The sequence below is a fragment of the Vulpes lagopus genome, chromosome 17 (genome assembly GCF_018345385.1).
Source record: "Vulpes lagopus strain Blue_001 chromosome 17, ASM1834538v1, whole genome shotgun sequence".
In the NCBI taxonomy this organism is placed as follows: Eukaryota; Metazoa; Chordata; class Mammalia; order Carnivora; family Canidae; genus Vulpes; species Vulpes lagopus.
Genome location: NC_054840.1, coordinates 26,495,566 through 26,515,828, shown reverse-complemented (window position 1 = coordinate 26,515,828; position 20,263 = coordinate 26,495,566). Strand labels below are relative to the sequence as shown.

The 20,263-nt window shown below is 40.0% G+C and overlaps 1 long non-coding RNA gene across 5 annotated transcripts in view; it reads right to left on the bottom strand.

Moving 5' to 3' along the window:
• LOC121477317 overlaps positions 1–20,263 on the bottom strand; it is a 192,901-nt gene that overhangs the window by 20,108 nt on the left and 152,530 nt on the right. The window contains exon 3 of one of the 5 annotated variants that reach the window (XR_005984209.1): positions 12,777–12,844. The exons of the other annotated variants lie outside the window; for them this stretch is intronic. This is a non-coding gene — a long non-coding RNA (uncharacterized LOC121477317). The remainder of the gene's footprint in view (positions 1–12,776; positions 12,845–20,263) is intronic. 5 annotated transcript variants of the gene reach the window in all.

Genomic DNA, 20,263 nt, shown 5'->3' with positions numbered 1-20,263 from the left:
CTATTTATCTATCTACCTACTTACCTACCTACCTACCTATCTGCTTATTCCCTATCAATTCATATGTCAATCTCTATTGATGTATATAGGGTTAACTGAAGTAACGTTCACCAAATTTTATAATAGGTTATTTATAAGTAATTTTTTTTTATCTTCATACTTTTTGTGCTACTTGAAATTTTGATAATAAACATGTATTATTTTTATAAAAAACAAAGCACATGCTCTAACATATATAATGGCATTTACATTGCATTTACATTTTGATTCCCAAAACATAATGATATTAATTTTAATTTGATAAAATATTAACATGCTAAAGTCATTTCCAGTTCTATAAACAAACTAAAAAACCAACACAAAGTATCTGCTCCACATTTCAAAAGTAATGAGTTCAATCATGTTAAGGTTATAATTTTGTTAGTCTGTTAATTTTTTTCCTCTCAATGCAACTAGAAATTAAATCTTTGTCAGTCTTAACAATTAGTGTTCTTATCTTTTTTCTGAAATAAAGATGACATTAGATCAAAATCTTTTCATTTTTCTTCTTTTAAAAAATTCACAGTAATAGCCTAGTCGTGACAAGCATATGATAATATCATCTGCAGAGAAAAATAAAATTCCGTGACTCCACAACCATCCCTACCAACTACCCCATTGGGTATATGGTTAAATTAAAAGTCCTCTCACATTTATCCTGATGCTTCCTTTATTTGAATTTTCTCCCACAATCCCAGCTTCTCTCAGAACATCCTCTTCATTCCTATACCATATTCCTTGTTTGCCAGAAATGTCTTAAAGTCTCAAGATTCTCCTCCAAGACCTGGAGTCTTAAAGTTGAGAAATTAGACTGCAGAGGAATGATGTCATAGATTATATTTCTGCTTGTCAATATTTACTGCCCCTTCTGTAGAAGGATTATATTTACTTAGCCATTGAGTTCAGGCATGCCCATGTGACCTGCTCTGGTTGACAAAATGTGTGAAGTGATATATGTCACTTCCAGGAAGAAAAGCCAGGGCATGCGTCTGCCACAATGACCAGCAATGTTCAAGGTGGAAAAGATAATCAATTCAGTCTGGGTCCCTGAGTGAAGATGTGGAGTGTAGCTGAAGCCAGCTCAAAACAGACATGTGAGGGAAGCAAAAAACCGCCCTTAGGAACCACTGAAATATGAAGGTTGTTGTTGCCACAGTATAACCAAGCCCACCCTGAATAATACACATGGGTATACTCACCCTTTAGGAGTTGTAGTTTCCTTCTACATCCAACTAGTATAGCCAATGAGCTCTCACCAGACTCTAAGTTCCTTGGGATGAGGCACCTTATCATAATCAATCTATATCCCCAGAAAATTAGCATGAGTTCCAATACAGGAAGACCTGCTCTTCTGGTTGTCCAGAAGTCTGCCTACTAACCCAACAGATACAATGGATGTATGCAACCCCAGTTTTGCCTTCCATAAAATGAATATCACATGTCATCAGGAACTCAGTACTACTAGACAAATCAAAGAGGTTAGAATGCTTATTTATTGGTTATAGTCTCTCTTCCTAACCACCAATTATTACTTCTATGTCCAATTCAAGAAACAATTGAATGTTTGCTATATACCAAGCCCTGTGTAAGACACTTAGACTAGAGAGAGAACTCTGAATCCTCTCCCAGAAGGACCTCGCAGGCTGGTGAGTGAGACAAATAAGTAAAATATGACTTGTCCCGACTAGGTCAGAGCCTTGAATGGCTCCCTTGCTTTCCGTAAAGGCTGCAGATACCCTTTAATAAACAGGTGTATTATCATTATTAAGTAGCTGTATTTATAGTCCAGGACTGGGGACTAGGCAAAGCCTGCAAAAGTCACTCCTTCAAGATAGTCACCTGGAGTGCTCAGTGAATCCAACAGTTTGGGCAGTTTTCTTACAGTCAACAGCCATGGTATTTCTATTCCCTCTGCAATTGCTCTCTCATTCATCCCCTCCACCCTGTCCCACTGATAACTGTCTTATCTCGTGACTTCATAATCTTGTATCTTCATCACCTTAGTCCTTTCATGGAAATTTACATTCCTGTTTTGATTCAGCTCCCAGGATTCTGTTTCTAGGGAAGAAGATCCATACCTGATTGTCTCTGTATCTGTGACAAAGCCTATGCCAGATCGTTATGTCCTGTAAACATTCCATAAACTCTTCTTAAATGAAATCTGAATCCTTACATGATACATTCACCTTTGACAATCAATATTGATTATGGAGCTGATCAAAAGGAATGATTCAGTCTAATTTGAGTCGTCTGGAAACTTTACAATGACCCCAAATATGAGAACTACCACATGTACTACCGGGCCATAAAATTCAGCAAGCAAAAATCATCCAAGCTGCCCCATGAGTAATAATTCAGTTCATCAGAAGGATTGTGTATTTTTCTTCTGCAGTTTCTAAATTTCATTCCTGGATACCAGATTACCAGTTCCCTTTTGAAGTAACTTCTAATGTCTTCTCACATGATACACATTACACCACCACTGACCTACCCCACCCTATGACACTACCTTCTGAATCTTTCCTAGAGCCTGATGATGAAATTCACCATGCACCCATATTTTATTTCTGCCATGTTCCAAGTCTGGTTTGCACTTCCTGATAATATTCACCGGTCTTTAGCTTTAATTGTTTAACACTGATTTGTGTCTCTTTAAAATCTCATGGGCAAATATAGTGCTTAATGATATAGAACATAGGATTCTCAAATCAAATTTAAAGATGTTTGATCAGAATTAAGACAATACTTATTCTTTTACTAATATTTTTATTTGTAAGACTAATACATGATGACATGAACATAAAATTTCATAAGTATATCAGGTAATAGTATATGTCTATTTTCACTTCCCCTTTACCCAATCCTATTCCTTCCCCAGAGATAACTACTGATAACAGTTTACTATATAGTCTCCCAAACACTATTCTATATGCTGATGTGTCATAACATATACCTATATATATAGTTATTTAATGTAAAGGTAGTAGAATTATGGATTATTGATTAATCCATTTAATAAGTTATATTGACCTTCCCCCTCCCCTAACTATTTGTCCTGTACTGTTATAGACACTGAGACATAACAATGAACATAAAAGTGTCCCTGGCTTCAAGGACCATAATTACATCTTAGTGGAGGAGGTTACATTCTGTTCAGTATACATACATACATACACATATTGTGCGTTAGTGGTTTACCAATATGAAATCATACTATTATCTTAAAGTTCTGTATATTAGAAGTCTGATGTGGACCTCATTGAGATAAGATCAAGATGTTGGCAAGACTGCTTTCCTTTCTAGAAGCATTAGGCATGAATTCATTTTTCTGCCTTTTCCAACTTCTAGAGCCTGGTTAATTCCTAGGACTGTAGCTCCCTACTACCACCTTCAACGCCAGCAAATGATAATGGATTTGGCAAACATTTCTTAAATATAACACAAAAGGACAAACTATAAATCAATAAAGTTGATTTCATCAAAATTTAAAACTTCTGCTCTTCATAAGATGCTATTATAAAAGGAGAAAAAGGAAAAGGAGGAGGAGATGATTATGATAAGCAACAGACTAGAAAAAAATATTTGCAGAACATATTTCCTGCAGATGACTTGTACCTAGAATATATAAAGGGTTCTTACAAATTAATAATAAGAATGCAAATGACTGAATAAAACCATAGACCATCACCAAAGAAGATATATGGATGGCAAATTAGCATCTGGAAAGATGCTCAACATCATTAGTCATTAGAGAAAAGAAAATTAAAATGGCAATGAGATACCACTGCACAACCATTAAGTTAATAAAAATTTGACAGACTGAGTGTTAGAGAGGATGTAGTTCAACTCTCACTGGGGAATATAAAATGTTACAAGCACTTTGGAAAACTATTCAACCATTTTTAAAAGCATAGAGACACATAATTCTAACAGCCAAGACATTTGAAAACAATGTAGATATCCATGAACAATTTCCAGTGAATGGAAAATAAGGTGTGGTATATCCATTCAATGCAATACTACTCAGCGATAAATAGGCATATTGACACACACAGCAACATAAATGAACCTCAAAATAATAATGCTGAGTGGAAGAAGCCAGACAAAAAAAAGAAAACTATTTGATTCCATTTAAATAAAAGCCTAGAAAATGGAATAGAGACATAAGCAGATCAGTAGTTGCTTGGGGACAGTGCAGGGATGGGATGGGAGAGGTGTAAGGAATTATAGGAAAGCACAATTATAGGAAAGTACAAATTATAGGAAAGTACAATTATACTTGTATAATTGTATACTTGTTCCTACAATTATAGGAAGTACAAATTATAGGAAAGTACTCTAGAAGTAATAGCAATGTTTATTGGCTTGGTTATGGTGATAGTTTTCACACATACAAAGACACACACACAGAAAGACATGTGAAGTTTGTTGTATGTCAATTATACTTCAATAAAACTATAAAAAAAGAGGGTGGGGGAACTGTTTACTCATCAAATGAACAAAGCTAGGAATCCAGTAGTGAAGACAGTATAAACTTACGAACTTCACGCAATGTTAGTTGGAGCTTAAATTTCACAGTATCTATCAACTAAAATGCACAATCTAGGGCACCTGGCTGGCTAGAGCATGTGACTCTTAATCTTGGAGTTATAAGTTCAAGTCCCATGTTGGATGTAGAGATTATTTAAAAATAAAATCTTATCGAAAGATGAATGGATAAAGAAGCTGTGGTCTGTATATACAATGGAATATTACTCAGCCGTTAGAAACGACAAATACCCACCATTTGCTTCAACGTGGACAGAACTGGAGGGTATTCTTTTTTTTTTTAATTTCATTTATTTATTCATGAGAGACACAGAGAGAGAGAGGCAGAGACACAGGCAGAGGGAGAAGCAGGCTCCACGCAGGGAGCCCGACGGGGGACCGAAGGCAGGCGCCAAACTGCTGAGCCACCAGGGCTGCCCTGGAGGGTATTATTCTGAGTGAATTAAGTCAATCGGAGAAGGACAAACATTATATGGTTTCATTCATATGGGGAATATAAGAAATAGTGAAAGGGGAAAAAAAAAGAAATAGTGAAAGGGATTATAGGGGAAAGGAGAGAAAATGAGTGGGAAGTAGCAGAGAGGGAAACAGAACATGAGAGACTCCTAACTCTGGGAAACGAACAAAGGATAGTGGAAGGGGAGGTGGGCGAGGGGGGGGGGGGGCTGGGGTGACTGGGTGATGGACACTGAAGGGGGCACTTGATGGGATGAACACTGTTATGCTATATGTTGGCAAATCGAACTTCAATAAAAAGATATACAAAAAAATAAAAATAAAATCTTAAAGAATGCATAATCTCTTTTTAAAAATATTTTATTTATTTACTTATTTGAGAGAGGGTGGGGAGAATGGGGGGAGGGGAGAATCAGACTCCTCACTGAGCAGATATTCTGAGTGAGGCTTGATCCCAGGTCCCTGAAATCATGACCTGAACCAAAAGCAGATGCTTAACTAACTGAGCTACGTAGGCACCCTGAATAATCTCTCTAACCAGTAATTTCACTTTAAAAACTGAATCTTATAGAAATATTTGCTTGTGGATACATATATAAACATTGTTTATAATCACATAATAAATTCATATTAAATGTCCATTAATAGAGGAATGGTTATATAAATTATCAATATTATGGAATATAATTCCTTTTAAAAACAAATATTGTGGGATGCCTGGGTGGCTCAGCAGTTGAGCATCTGCCTTCTGCTCAGGGTGTGATCCCAGAGTTCCAGGATGGAGTCCCACACCTGGCTTCCTGTGTGGAGCCTGCTTCTCCCTCTGCCTGTAGCTCTGTCTCTCTCTTTCTGTGTGTCGTTCATGAATAAATAAATAAAATCTTTAAAAAACAAATATTGTTTTATTTTACTATATACCTTTTTATATTTATATAGTAAATATATAAATTTATTTATATTAGAGGGAGAGAGCATGCACACAAGTGAGGAAAGAGGCAGAGGGCAAGAGAAAGAGAGAATCTCAAGCAGACTCCATGCTTAGTGGGGAGCCTGACATGGGGCTCAACCCCACAACTCTGGGATCATGACCTGAGCTGAAACCAAGAGTTGGGTTCTCAACTAATTGAGCACCCAGATGCCCCTATAAACATCTTTTTAAATTTTTGTTGTTACAGGCATTGCATAACATAGTTGGTCTTGTCCCCAAGTTAGATTTGTATAACAGGTGATATATATACGTGGGATTGAATTTTATTTATTTGACAGATGTAAGTCACTCAGAGGAGCTTATTTTGATTTATTGGGTACATAATAATATGCCTTTCAAAAGAAAAACATGTTCATATATATTTGCTTGACAGGTTGAAGTGCTGCAGAACTAGCACTTTGTTCTTTCAGAGAGATATATTTTAGATATTATTAGATTTTTTAGAGAGATATATATATAATTTTCTGAATGTGTTTCTGGCCTAATCATCTAGGTAAATCCAAAAAAGTTATTCTAGGTCCTCAAATAACTATTACTCATTTTATAAGTTTTCATTAAAGTAAAATATAAATATCACCTATACTTGCATACTTCATCTATAAACCAGTAATTGGAGTACAGATATATGGAAATTATTTACACTCAGGTACTCACATCTACTCTCAAAGAGCCAAACAATAGATAGGACATCAGAGTGGAATTTCCTTTTTGATTTTAAGGCTTCTATTACCCTTCTTTTCCCATATCAGTGCTTTACACTGCGTCTCAAGCAAGGACTCTTGTAAATTTGTTTTCCTTGGTTTATATTACCACCAGATTTTGCATTTTGATGGGCCTTAAGGTATTCAGTTATGAGGACATTATTCCCCAGGAAGGGTCAAGGGGACTCGAAATGAAATGCCTCAGGGAAGTGGTGGTGAATATCTGTAGAATATGACTGCAAGGGAACATGCCCCTTGAGAAGGAAAGGCAATCTGCCTTCTTCAGGCTCTGCTGGGATTTAGCTTCAAACTGCTTCCTCTGATGCCTTGCTTCTCCGGAATGTGGGAAGCAGCTGGCCCTAGAGAATATGAAGCAAGACCTAGTGGTTTAGGCCAGCACCAGGGAGAAAGTAAGGCCTTGACAAGCCAAAGTCATCCATGCAGTGATTCAAGCAGATGTCCAGAGTCTCAGAAGCTTGAAGCAAAGATGAAAAGCCAAAAGATTCCAATGAGAAATGGGAGGGCAATGCTCTTGTAACTCAGCTTTGTGGATTCAAGAGTGAGACCTCATAATTCTCTTAGCCACACACAGCAAGACAGGGCAGAGCGAAAGCTGAGAAAACCAGCTCCAAAGGTATTGGTAGATGAAGATCAGGGACATGAGTGTTAACGGGTGCAAGATGAGACTCTTCTCCAGTCTAGCCAGGGATGCTGGACTTTATCCATTCAACAAATATTTACTGAGCACCTTTTACATGCCAGGCATTATTCTAGGCACAAGGGATTCAGTTGTCAACCAAACAAGAGGCTCTGCCCTCATTGAGCCTATCCCCAAGAAGTAAGCAATCCAAAAATATTTTTTTTAGGAAGTCAAGGAGTGATATATGCTAGAGAGGGAATGATACAGGATGATTTGACTGAGAGTGACTTCAGATGAAGTCCAGAAAAAGTCTTTCTGAAAAGGTTACTTGAGCTGCCACCTGAAGTGTGAGGCAGACACAATCATGCAAAGATATGAGGAAGAGTATTCTAGGCAGAGGGAGCAATAAACGCAAGGGCTCTGCTGTGGGAATTCCAGGGAATAGAGGAAAGTGTGAAATTATATCAGAAGGTGAGAAGGGGTTAGATCATGTGAGCCAGTGGGCCATATGAAGTTAGATATCATTTTAAGCACAATCAACACCATAGGAGTTTTTAAACTGGGAAATGATACAATCTTGAATTTTGTTATTGAAAGAGCATTCCTCTTGCTCTATTAAGAATAGACCAGGGGGCTGGAGCAGAAGCAGGGAGGATTAGTTAGGAAGGTATGGCCATAGTTTAGTGGAGAGGCGACGGTGGCTTAAAGCTGGAGGAAAGCTATCATGCTGGAAATACGTCTTGAATACAGGAAGCTCCAGGACTCACTGATGGATTGGATGTGGAGGTAAGGAAAAGAGAATAGCCAAGGATGATTCCTAAGTTTTTAGCCTTGGCAACTGGATGCAGTTATTTAACTTAGAGGAGGGAAAGAGCAAGCCAGGCTTCAGGAAAGAAATCCCAAAATTTAAGCCCTGGTAAGTCAAAGATGCCTTATTATACCCAAAATTGCTGATTAGGCATTTGGCTATGAGTCTAGACCTTAGGAAAAAAAGGTCAAGACTAGGAAATACTACATGGGGAGACATCAGCATGTCCAGGTGGGTTTTGGAACCATGGAGCCAAGTGGGAGGAGCATCTAGGCAGAGGGGAGAAGGAAAGAAAGGAGCAGGAAAAGAAATAAGGCTGGCCCAGCACTGGTCTCGGTCTCCCCAACTCTTAGAGGCTAGGAAGAGAGGGCAAAGAAACAGCTAGTGAGAGAGGAGAAAAATGAAGTGATTTTGGTGTGAAGGAAGTTAAAAAGTGACTATAGCAGGGATCCACAAGAGCCATCTGGGCAGAATGTGTCTTGGCCCTGTGTCTTGGGCCAATGCAAGAGCCTCCCTGCAGGGAGACCACACAGCTGAATTTCCTGAATGTAGTTGATGAGACAGATGTATGAAGCCCAGGACATGCCCTTAGAGAAGCAGTTCCTGGATCTCTTTGGCAGCCAAGAAGTTAGTGAAAAACAAAAACCCAGAGGTCTGCATCAAAACATCTAGATAATTCAGTTCTGACCAATAGAACTTTAATAGAATTGCTGCATGAGCAAGTTGGGGAGGATTGCTTACATGCATTCAGCTTTTGTGGCATCAGCTTAGGGACTGGGCTGGGTTTGAGCCCACATTTCCCCATTAGTGGTAGAGACTGGGGGGCGGAGGTATCAATGACAGCTAATCTGATTGACAAAAATTAGGGAAAACAGCAATAGGAGAAATGAGATAGGGGATGACAAAGGGGAGTCAGAAGGTCCACACCCTAGCCAAGAGAAACCAGGGGTTTTACATGATGTAAAGAGGGTAGACAGGTGGGCAAGCACCAGGTAGTGCTCGGGCATAAAGGCCTGTCTGATACTGGTCACCACCCAGTTGTCGTTACTTAGAGTACCAGGCTAGCCCAAGAAGGGAAAGGCAGCCCTCAGCTACAGCCGGGAAGGAAGATACTACAGTGGCAGAGGTAAAATACATAGCATGGTGCCGGCCACAAGGCAGGGCTGCAGTTCACAACAGCACATTCATTATCGTTGTTTTAACCAGAGCAAGGTCCCACTCTATAATGGGGTAACCACAGATCTTCACACTGACTGGTTTCCACATTCAAAGCCTACGAGGGAATGGCCTGCCTGGGACTTTGACCCTCAAATTACTGTCTGTAGAGAAAAACCTTTGAAATGGTATTGCAAACTGAAATTTTCAAATTTCACATTTCTGCTGGGTTTTTGTGTGCTTAGAATACAACTAGAGGATGTCCATGCTCTCTTCAAAAGTCAGGATGCTCTTCCTCTGTGTATACCTTCAACTCTGAGTCCAGCACCTAACAACGTTGCTAGGAAAGAAGATTAAATCAAAAAGCGAAGGTGAGCCTTGGGGATTATCCATGGATTGCATTCATGCAGGCTCTATTTCCTCCCATTAATATCAGGGAGAGACGCCTGCTCAATATGTTATGTTTATGTTATAAAAGCCCTCTAATGGGCCAAGGAAAGAAATCCAGAACTTGGCTGCTGTGGAATTTAATACACTTTTTTGTTCCCTTAGTGCGAACCCCAGCTGCACACTAAAAGAATTTTATTACTTTTGAAAGAATATTTGTTTTAAAAGAATACTTAACCAGAGTCTATGTTAAAAGAATACCTAACCAGAGTGAGCCACTGAGTTTTTCTTTGCCCGGCCTCAAAAGTCCTTCCCTCCCCTCTCAAAGACTCACCTTCTCCATTTAATACAGACGATGTAGATGTCTAACCAAAAGCAGATTTCTAAGTTCCTCCAAGGACTAGCAAAGCCTAGTTAATTTTGAGAATCTTTTGGGAAACAAACTTCTCTGTGACAGAACTTTCAGCCTGACACGTTGCCCAGGATTTCAGCCTGACACATTGCTCAAGGCTTGGACTTGCAGAGACCTGTCTTCTCTCCTCTCCTTGTGGCTATCAAAACTCGAAGGTCATTTAGTTCAGTGCATTAACCCATTGGCCAAGCTGAGCCAACCAAGCCAATGGCAAAACCCAGGTGAGCTGCATGTTAGGAGGTAGATGCTGATGGAGTCAAAGACCACGCATCGGAATGACTATATTTGTCCAGAAAGATCTCTGTGGCTGCCTCACTTGCCAGAGAGAAGTGCAAAGGATATGGAAAGAACCAAGGGGCATGTGCCATGGATAGCTATACTACACCTACCTAGCAAATGCACATTATCTTTGTAAGGGGGCAATTTCAGAAAGTTTCAAAGCTAGCATTTAGCCTTTTTTCTAAATCCTGCCGATGGTGAACAGGGTTGCAGGAAATCCTAAAACAGCCACTGTTTCCTTTATATTGGCATTAACAGGCAACATGAAGGGTTTAAGAAAAACTTTGTTGGAAAATTTCCACTTTGAACAGCAAGGGATTAGGTGTCTATTCCAATTTCGCTCTCCCTCCCTCCCTTTCTGAGAGGGGAGTTCACTCTTAAGTTGAAAAGCAAACAGCCACAAAAGCATTTCTAGGTACAAAGCCACTGGGTATGTTCCGGCCTTTAGGTAGTCTCACAGGTTTCTGACCACAGCCGGCTTTATGTTCCGAGCATCAATCCACACTCAGAATTGTTACCATACACCTGTGTGTCATTCGGAGGTTCACCTAGCTCAAGCAAATTATATTTTAAAACTACACTGATAAAAAAAAAAAAGTTCAGGGAAAGGGATTTCCTAGCTCTCAAATAAAAATGTGCAGTGGAGCGCTTACTAAGTAAACAGAAAACATGGGCAGCTGAGAAATCAATTTAGCTGAACAAACAATGTTCCATGTAATGAACTACTAATTATCCTTTTATGCCATGTCAGTCTGAGTGATTACAGAGCTGTGCAGTTTAATTTGACGTTTGAGCATTGCCTTGCTCCATTAGCTTCATATAAAGCTACAACACATTCAAAAAAGGGAGGGGGGTTCTGTATTTATCTGGAACTAAGTAAGCACCTGTATTAATAATAAGGACAGCATCTCAGAATCTTTTTAAAACTATGTTCTTAGCATGAAGATCAATAAAGCAATGAGAACCTAAGGGAGTGAGATCAAATCTGATGCCTTCTGGTCAGTGGGTGAAACACCTTGCAGCAGTGACGTGTGCCGGGTTCTTCACAGTGACTCTAGCTACTGAAAACACCACCACCTTCATGCTGACACCTACCTGGCTCTCCGGCTCACACACACACACACACACACACACACACACACTGATCTGCTGTAGGATTGCATCGCTGGACCAGCGTGGGGCCACAGAGTGGGGGTGGAATGAGGGAGGCTCAATTTCAAAACAGACTCATTAAATTGTATGAACCCTAAAAAATAAAAAAAAATAACCCTGTGTTTTAGTGAGACTATGGTTGAGGGGGAACATACATTAGAACCCTCGACTTCACCTGCTCTTCACATTGTATCACATAGTGAGTGAAATGGCTGAGGGAGGAAATGGTGAGCTGGAAATTTTTTTTAAGCCCATCCAATTCAACAAATTCATGTTGAGCTCCTGCCATGCACCTGTGCTAAGTGTTGTGGTAGATGGAGACAGAAATAAAGATACAGTGCTTATCCTTCAAGGACTGGGCAGCCATCTTCTGTTCCTTCAACTTGCAGAGCAAGAAGAACTGGCCCTTGCAAGACAGTGGTTCTCAGTCCAGGGAATCACCTGGAAACCTTAAAAAAAATAGCATCTGGATCCCATCCCAAGAGATTTCTAATTTGATTGGTCTTTGATGGAATGGAAGAGTTATGATATTTAAAGCTCCTCAGGTGACTCTAATGAGAAGCCACTGTTCAACCTACTGCTGTGTTGACTAGGTTTAATCCTCAAATTATGCCATTTACTCAGTCCACAAATACTTACTGAGTACTTGGAGGTACTCACATAGTGGGTGAAAGAGATGCACTAGTGATACAATGATCTCCAAGAGAGGGAACAATCACCCCCTTTTCAGAAAACATTACAGCTAGGATTGAAGAGCACCTTGCAAAGAAGGATCTCAATTAGTGCCCACAGTGACCCTGAGGTGAGGCATCCCTGTCCTATTTCACAGATGGGAAAATGAGGCCTAAGAGTAAGTGGTTCACTCAAAATATTTAGAAAGTAACAAACTGGGAGTTAAGAGAATCGTAGAATTTTAGAAACAGATGAGCTCTCAGTAGTGACCTACTTCAAACCCTTCATTTTTCTGTGAGTGCCCTGAGTTCCAGAGAAATTAAATGACTTGACTAGCCAATGGTCAAATGGCTTTTAAAACCGTAAGACTAAAAAAAGAAAAAACAAAAACAAAAAACTTAGAACCTGCTTCCTGATTCCCAGTCCAGTATCTTTATCTGTGTGATAGATTAGCACCTCCAAATAGTCAGCTCTAATCACTAAATAGCTAAAAGCAGGAAAGCAGGATATGAAGTAGGGAATAGGGTTCCACAACTCACCTGTTTTAGCCTCATGTCAGACTGATGATTACTGGCACAAAACCACTCCTTAGCACACAGTTTTCAAGCTAGTTGAGAAAAGTCAGTAGAATAATACAGCCAATTAGATCTATGAGGAAAATACTCTGCCAAGATTTTAAACCCCAAATCCTAGTGGCATAGCTGGGGCCTCCACCTTTTCCATGGCTGTGTCGAGGGTACTTAGGCAAATATGTTCTTTACTGCTAAGTCTGCAGTTCTCAGTGCTGGCTGCACACTAGAATCACCTGCTATGCTGTTGAAAAATTACCCATGTCTGAGTCACATCTCCAAAAATTCTGATTTCATTGGTCTGGGGTGAATTCTGGGCATCGTTTTTTTTTTTTTTTTTAAGATTTTGTTTATTTAAGAGAGAGAGAGAGAGAAGGGGGAGGAGCAGAGGCAGAGGGACAAGCAAACTCCACGCTGAACCTGGTGCCTGACACAGGGCTCATTCCCACAACCCTGGGACCATGACCTGGGCCAAAAATCAAGAATCAGCCGCCCAACTGACTGAACCACCCAGGCACCCCTGAGCATCAGTATTTTCAAAAGCTCCCAAGTGACTCTGATGTGTTGTGGGGTTACACCACTGACTCCAGGAATAGCTCTCAAATATAGTGGACTACCCACAGTCCTCTGATGCTCTTCCTCCCCCTGAGCAGATAAGAGTGAGGGGAGGTACAGTATCCTTCTCCATGCCTTCTCTCCCCTGGTATCCATCATTTTTCCTCTCAGGCCTCCCAACACAAATCGATTTCTCCCAAACAAGAGAATTTCAGGCCTCATCTTAAAACACAGATTTTTTTTTTTTTACATCATACAAAATACTCCTATTCCTATTCCTCAAAACTGTAAGGTATGAAAACAAGGAAGGACTGAGAAACTGTCCCAGACCAGAGGAGATTATGGAAACATGACAAATAAATGGAATATAGTACCCTGGATTAGATCCTGGAGCAGATAAAAAGACGTGAATGGAAAAACTGGCGAAATCCAAACAAAGTCTAGAGTTAATAGTAGTTGATCAGTATTGGTGTCTTATTTTTGACAAAGGGAACATGATACTGTAAGATCATAACATTAGGGAAGGTTGAGACTGCTTGAGGGATTTTTTTAAAGATTTATTTATTTATTTATTTATTTATTTATTTATTTATTCATGATAGACATAGAGAGAGAGAGAGGCAGAGAAACAGGCAGAGGGAGAAGCAGGCTCCATGCCAGGAGCCCGACGTGGGACTCGATCCCAGGACTCCAGGATCACGCCCTGGGCCAAAGGCAGGCGCCAAACCGCTGAGCCACCCAGGGATCCCAGCTTGAGGGATTTTAAGGGAACTCTCTGTACTATCTCTGGAATTTCACTGTAAATCTAAAACTGTGTCAAAATTTAAAGTTTATTAACATAAAAAGAGGGCTTTTTAGGTGCCCTGAGAGTTCAAGAGATTGCTTACCTCACCTAGTTTTAATGATGATTCCACTGACCCTCCCCTCTCAAAGTTTTATTTCTTTTTAGCAAATTACCTGTACCTAAAGATTTTGTCCTGTCGTTCTTAAATATTTCCATAGATCTAGGATGCAGCCTTGAGTTCTCTGCAGACATTGGAAGTTATCACTAACAATTCTGTCAGTGTTGTACATTAATCGTATGGAAAAGACAGAGAATTATGGTGTTAGAACACAACAAATCTCAGCTCTAACGAATATAGCCTGGCTGCCATGTTCTGAGACATGGAGCCACAGGGTTGAGCCAGCATAACAAAGTGTTTCCACTGTGTTGGCAGCACCATTTTTATTGTCATGTTCTTACCACACTCACATGCATATTTTATGATCTTACCGAATGCAATGTGTTCTCTACATAGTACATATGTAGTCTCCAAACACATTAAAAACAGCTGCTGCCCAAATCCCTGTCTGTTTTCCCAGCCTATATGCCAAATTCCCAGGCTTGTCTTCCAAGACTGTTCCACTTAAGGAAAAAATGAATGAACCATTAGCAAGTGGTATTTTGCTACCAGATCTCCAGGATGAGTACTCATTGAAGCTGAAAGAAGGCTAACTTTTACTTAGAGGAAAGGAAAGCTACCTTCACTTCTACTGAATCCAAGAAAGGCAAGATGGCGGAAGAGTAGGGGTCCTCACTTCTACTGAATCCAAAGGCAAACCAGCTCATGGTGAGTGCAGTAGTTTTGTTTCTAAAACTATAAACCCACTGATCTGAGGCCCACTAGAATCATTCCCCAGGCAAAGAAGGTTCTGGAGGCCTCCTAAACAGTGCCTCTGGGAAGCGAAACAAAAAAAGGAAGTTAGGAAGTAAAATTGCTGAAGTGAGGCTTTAAAAAGAGGAAATTTTATCCGCGTGGATCTGTTCTTCTCGCCCCAAACCAGTGTAGGATACCTCAGCTTTGACCACCCTGCTAGGTAATGTTTTAAATCAGTCCTCTCCATCCAGACTGCTTCTTGACATTCCATGTGGCCAGGATAGGATTTCTGTTACATTGTATTCCAATTTGAACCTAGAGGCTGGGTGGTTCTATATTTGGCCCATGCTCAAACTTGTCTTAATACTCAGCTTCCCACATCCTTGTGTTGCTTCTGTGCCTATCTAATTCTCCACTAACTTACAAACCCCCATGGAGGAGAGAAGTGGTCTTATTCATTTTGTGTGCCCTTTGCTATGCCTACTACAATGCCTATCAAAGAGCAAGTGTCTAACAAATGTTGCTGAACTATGTTTTGTAGATCTTTAAGTGGCAAGGCTTCCTACAGAGCCGGTTTATGACTACAGTCAGGGTCCCTCTGGTCGCACCAGTACAGGGGTTTGGAGCCTCTCAATTAGAACTCAGCTGGAGGACCTATGTTTCTCTTGCCCACCCTGGACAGAATAAGGGTTGATCCACTAGAGCTTGAGGCAGTGCTAGAAACACCTCAGAATCATGTACCATGGTCACAAATTTTTCCTTATCTTTAAGCCAAAGGGAAGTTATGGTTGTGGATGTACTTCATCGTATGGAATCCATTTGCTGAAAAGTAATGGCTCCAGTGTGTCTCATAAAGGAGACACACCATCTAAGGGCATGTCCTGAAGGCAAAGAGAAGACAAGCTCCTTGGGCAGGATGATATATGGGTGACTTGTGAGTAGGAGACAAGGATGGCACTGCCCATCACCAAATGTCTTACTGACAGCAAAGCACAGCAAAATCAGAAGGAAATTGGACAGACAGCTTCCAACCCGAGTCCAGAGGAGCAGATAGTTAAGAAAGACCTCCCTATTCATTCCACCCAACGCTGGCCCCAGCATGTTCCCATTCTGTATCCTAGGGCTTTCACAAAAGCCATGCCCATGTGGTCCTTTCCCACAGAGCCACCCATTCACTCAATTTGTTTTCTTCCATACTTCTTTTGCCTTTAAAATATTTTGTTTCCTCCCACCAGGGCTTTACCTTGGGCTAAGTATTCAGATGGCTTGTCGATCAACAATATGCATTTATATTCCTGGATTCTGAAGGTGGGAAAGTAGAGAGAGTAGAGAATCTTTAGTAACCACCTGGCCTCAAGAGAAGGTATTTATGAATGAATTGTACCATTCATACTGCATTGGTAAACCCCTTGCTACTAGATGTCCTTTATGTCACTAAACTAAAATGGTATCGGATTCCTCCTTTTCCTTAAATCCCATAGCTTTCCCATTTGCAAGAACTCCCCTTGTGTTTTCTGTGTATATGTCTATCTTACTCAATTGATAAGGTCCTGTGAGAGAAGACCCATGTCCCTAATGTGGGACATGTGCTGGGTCCCACAAAAGGGACAAGGGAGAGAAGAAAAAGTACCAAAGACACTTTGTGCTTTTATTCCAAGTTCATAACTTTGTAGATTTTTCATAAATCCTATTTAAGATGTCTGTAAAATCATCTTGGCTATTCTGGCAACCAAAAATCTGAGTCATTTTACTCACTTTCATGTCTTAAGTTAAAATCCTTCTATTTTGGGCGGGGGGTGGGGGTGACTGGGTGACGGGCACTGAGGTGGGCACTTGACGAGATGAGCAGTGGGTGTTATTCTGTACGTTGGCAAATTGAACACCAATAAAAAATAAATTTATTAAAAAAATCCTTCTGTTTTTACAGATGCAGACATGCATGTGTAAATCTTCAGCCAAATTGGACAATTACCTTCTCTTCTAATTTGGCCCATCCTTTCTGGTCTTGTATTAATCAGATTTTTGCTGAGATTATGCTGCATAGCAAACCACCCCCAACCCCGAATCTCAGGGATTTATAATAACTGGCATTTATTTTGCACTGACAGGTTTGCATGTGTGCTGAAGTTTTCATGATGTCAGCTGGGCTCATCTGGGCCAGGCTGGAGTCACGCCAGGCCACTTTCAAGTTAGCTTTTATGTGCACTCTCATTCCAGGCCCCAGGCTAAAGAAGCAATCTGAGACATGCTCTTCCCAGATAGAGGCCTGGACTCACAAATAGCATGATGACACTTCCATCCATATTCCATTGGCTCAAGAAAGTCACAAGGCCAAGCCCAAAGTCACCGAGGATAGGGGAGTATGCTCCATGCAAGAAAGCAGTCTGAGGAATAAAATGAATACCTGCTGTTCAGTGATCTAATCTATCACAAGCTTCTACAGTTTTATTTTTACTATCTCATTTGGCTGAAATGCCTTTACTATCCACAAAGCTATTTTAATCTGGCCCAACCTTCAAGTCCCAGTTCAAATGTCACCCCTTCCATCACACTCCCCCTGGTGTCACTGGACAGATTTTTTTCCAAACACGGAACTCTGTATCCTCCAATAGCATTTATTACACAGAGCATCACATTACAGTCATTTGTCTGTATGTGACATCTCCTATAAACTCCTGAGCACTTTAAAAAAAAAGCGACTATGAAAAAATCATTTTTTCATTACCAACATCATCCAATGCCTGTGGCATGCTAGATGCTTAGTATATGCTGCATAAAGAAATGAAAACATATGCATCTGTGTGTACATGTGATTATGTATGTGTAGCTGCATAAAAAGGAAAATACAACATAATGATTAAGGGTTTCAAGCTCTGGCATCAGACAGGCTTCGGTTCAAATCCTGTCTCTCTCTCTCTTTGGCTATGTACCCTGTGGAAAGGGCTTATCCTCCCCCGTGCCTCAGTTTCCTCAATTATAAAATGGAGATTATAATAATCCAAGTAGAGAGTTGAGTACCAGATAAGCACTGAGTAAGGGCTGCTATTTTATTATTGCTGGATACACAACAGTAAAACATTATTTCTATTATATACAATGTGATGAAAATATTTTTAAAATAAGTACATAATGACAGGGACTAAAGGGGAACATATGTTAGGGTAGTAGGATTGTAAGTAAAACATCCTCCTTTTTTAATTTCCTTCATGGGTAATATGGTTTTGTTTATGCAATTAAAAAATTAAACATTTATTTTCCTTGGTGTTCAGCCAACTCTGGGGTGGTGACACCCATATGGACCTACCGCTCCATAGAAATGACTTTTTGAGCAGATGCTACATGCCAGAACCATTATAATTTTTTTTTTCCAAATTCTCACAACAACCCTACAGGGTAAGCAATACTACACCCACTTTGTTGATGAGAAAGGTAAGCTCCCAAGGGTTAAATTATTTGAGCTCTGCAGTTAATAAGTAGGAAATATATGGGAACCAGATATAAGACCAGAAGCTCAGACTTCCTTCTCCTCTCCACATTACTGCTCAGTCACTATTTCACAGATAATTTGTAGTGTGGAAAATAAACCTGAGTCACCCAGACAGGTCTTGGTTTCTAATACCATCCTCCAATAAAAGAAACCAGGGCTTCTGGGAGAAATGCTGAGGCTAGGACCAAAGCAGAAAATAGGCAAGATGATCCTGGAGCACTTTGTAATGTCAGAAAGTAATGAAGTACTCCAAAAAAATTACAAAATGAAAATACACACATGCACAGTGATGTGGTATGTGTAAGGGGCACAAGTGCCAACCAAAAGAGTTTCCTATGGCCATAGCTAGAACAATTTGAGCAGTAAAATAAAGTGGTAATGGATTAGAACCCAAAGAATAAAATAAATATTCATGAGTTCATACTGATAGTAAAAAAACAACTAAATAAAGAAATAAATAAGAGAGAATAGACAAATTTCCCATGCAGAAGACTATCAAATAATGTTTGGAAACTCTGCCCTCAAGAAGGTGGAACGTAACTCCTCACTCCTTCAGTGCAGATTGCATATGGTAACTTTCTCCCAAATAGTACATTATGGAAAAGGGAGAAAAGAGTAACCTCACGGTGGAGAAAGCTAAAAAACAGCGCTGCAGCCGGGTGATCAAGGTCAACATCAACAGTGGTGTCCACTGTAGTCCTTCTCCCCAAAACCCATAACCCTCTGTGATCACAAGAAAACCATCAGACAGATGGCAGTAAAGGGGCATCCCACAAGATGCTTGAGCAGTATTCCTCAAAACTGTGAAGGTCATTACAAACAAGGGGAGTCTGAAAAACTGTCATAGCTAAAGAACCTAGGGACATCCAATAAATGTAATATGGTATCCCAGACAAGACCTCGAGCAAAAATAACATTAGGTAAAAAAAAAAAAGAAAAAGAAAAAGAAAGAAAGAAATCTGAATAAGAAGTTGAACTTTAGTTAATAGTAATGTATGTATCAGGGCACCTGGGTGGCTCAGTCTGTTGAGTGTCCGATTCTGAATTTTGTCTCAGGTCATGATCTTGGGTTTCTGGGGTGGGCCCCCCACCACGTCAGACTCATTCAGCGAGGAGTCCTCTTCTTTCCCTCTCTCCTGACCCTCCCTCAACTTGGGCGCTCTCTTTCTCTCTGAAACAAATTAATAAATCTTTTTTAAAAATAGTAATGTATCAATATTGGTTAATTAGTTGTGACATATGTGCCATACTAAGGTAAAAAGTTACTAACAGGGGAAACAGTATGGAACATATGGGAACTTTCTGTACTTCCTTCACAATTTCTCTATAATTCTAAAACTATTCTAAAATTAAAAGCTTATATTTAAAAAATACAGGGCCCGGATAGGAAGATAAGTTTCAACTCTGGGGTTGCCCCCAGAAAAACTAGAATGCAGGCTAAAAATGAATTTTCTTGTTTTCTTGATGGTACTTTAAAAAGTACCACCTGACAAAATGCTTGCACACCATCACATTGAAAACGGACTCACCCAACCAAGTCAGTAGTTCACCTGGTGACCCTAAATGAGGAACCATTTTGCCAAGTCATAAAGCAATACATTCCATGGTTATCTGATGCCAGCCATCAAAGTTCCCACTACTCTACCTTCTTATTCTTATAGCACACATTGTGAATAATTATTTGAGCAATTATCTGTGCAATGTCTGTCTTCCCTAGTACCTGAGGGGTTCCAAGAAAAGAAAGGACTCTTTTCACCACATATTCCCAGAACTTAGCA